Raw genomic sequence first — 1,987 nt, forward strand, 5'->3', positions numbered from 1 at the left:
TGTTTTGGTAATAGAATCATAGACTCCCCCAATATCACATAGCTGTTTTAAATAGCTCAGAGATAAATTGGATGATTGCATTACCAAACTCTTTTGAACTTTTCATAAACAACCCCCATGACACTAAAGGTGATGGAATGTCCAAGCATCCATTTTTCTAATTACCAGTACATAAAGCAGTAATTTTATTTGGGAAAAAGTCATGAGGAAAATTGTGAAAATACCAATATTTTATTCCATTCACAACGTCCTTCCTTCAGAATCCAATACAAATCCTTGTGGTTTTATATGTTTTCAGTTGTTACTAGCTGTCCCATTGCCTTCAGTCCTATCTATAAAATAATGCCTGACTGCAGTTTTGTGTTTTGTGATTATTTTTTTTTATGTCTTCCAGAAGACTTTAATCAGGAAGGATGAAAATTTTAACTGAGTTAATGCATGGAAGGTGTAAAAATATTACTATTTAAAAATAGTAGAGAGAAGCAACTTAGAACTAAGGAGAAATTTCCTGACAAAACAATTAATCAATGGAACAGCTTGGCTCCACAAGTTGTGAATGCTCCAACGCTGGAAGTTTTTAAGAAGATGTTGGATAACCATTTGTCTGAAGTAGTGTAGCCTAAGCAGGGGGTTGGACTAGAAGACCTCCAAGGTCCCTTCCAACTCTATTCTGTTCTGTTCTGTTCTATTCTATTCTAAATATTATTATTATTTTATCTTTGGACAATGCTGGCTTCCTTGTCAAGAAATGAAGATAGGCACTGTGCTCTAAAGTCAGACACAACTGGACAGGGAAACTTTTATCTTTCATTATGATTGAAATGTCAATAGATATTTGGTTAAAGTCAAAGAATATTTCTTGTCATACTATCTGTATTGTACAAGTAGCTGTTTCGTGAACAGAATTCATAAAACAGGAATTAAACTATAATTTATTCATTACATTTCCCTTTATCCATTCTTCTTCTATCTGTCTTTCATAACAACAGATGCGTGTATACTACCCTCTCAAAGATAATTCTTCAGGCATTTGGTGAAGAAACTACAGTGAACATTCATGACACAGTAAATCTTTAGGGTACTATAAGATTTTTCATTATTTTTGCTGTATCAGAGAAATTGTTATTTTTTAATAGCCGTCAATTCGGTCTTATAAAGAGGTTTCTCTATATAATTTAATGTTAGATTAAAATCTAACACTTTGTACAAGTAAAATTAAGACTTGTTATTTTTACACTTCCCTCATAATAGTGAATTTTGTCTTTCAAAAAATATATTTATTAATTTATGAACACTTATATTGTATATGCTATGTGAATGGCGTGGTGGCCTAATGGTGAAGATGTTCGCTTCATAAAGTTGAGAATTCAGAGTTGGGTAGTAGCAGATGTTTCTCTTCTATGGAACAAAGAAAAAAATATCTGCTGCGAACTCCACATGGCATCAGGAAGGGCACCCATCCAAATCTACCCCAAATTAACGGATTACAGAGTCATAAAAAGGGAAGAGCTTTTTACGTTGTATATTCTATATAAGAGCGCTGTGGTGGCCTAGAAGTGGAGCTCTCTCCTCACAATCAAGAAGCTGTGAGTTTGATCCTAGTGACAGATATTTTTCTCTCTGGGCGCAAAGAGAAAATATCTGCTGTGAGCTCCACATAGTGTTAAGAAGGGCATCCGGCCAGTAAACACTCAGCTCCATCCAGTCTCCCTGACTCTACTCTAATGCAAGGAATTACACGGTTATTAAAAGGAGAAAAAAATCTATAGTTTTCATATATCAGTGTATGTGATAATCCAGGTTTTAACTTTAACTATTTCATTTTATGAAAATCTGCATCTAGGCTATATGATAACTAACCAGATTCAACTACTTTGAATAGCACTAGAAAATGATTGTTAATCTGTGCCTTTGCAATAGGTTCATTTCCGCTGCTTTAGATGGCAGAGCCTATATAACACACACCAGGATCTTGGAGTTTGCCAGT

The sequence above is a fragment of the Pituophis catenifer genome, unplaced genomic scaffold, assembly GCF_029215685.1.
Source record: "Pituophis catenifer annectens isolate HBS135680 unplaced genomic scaffold, rPitCat1.0.hap2 SCAF_7, whole genome shotgun sequence".
Taxonomy (NCBI): Eukaryota; Metazoa; Chordata; class Lepidosauria; order Squamata; family Colubridae; genus Pituophis; species Pituophis catenifer.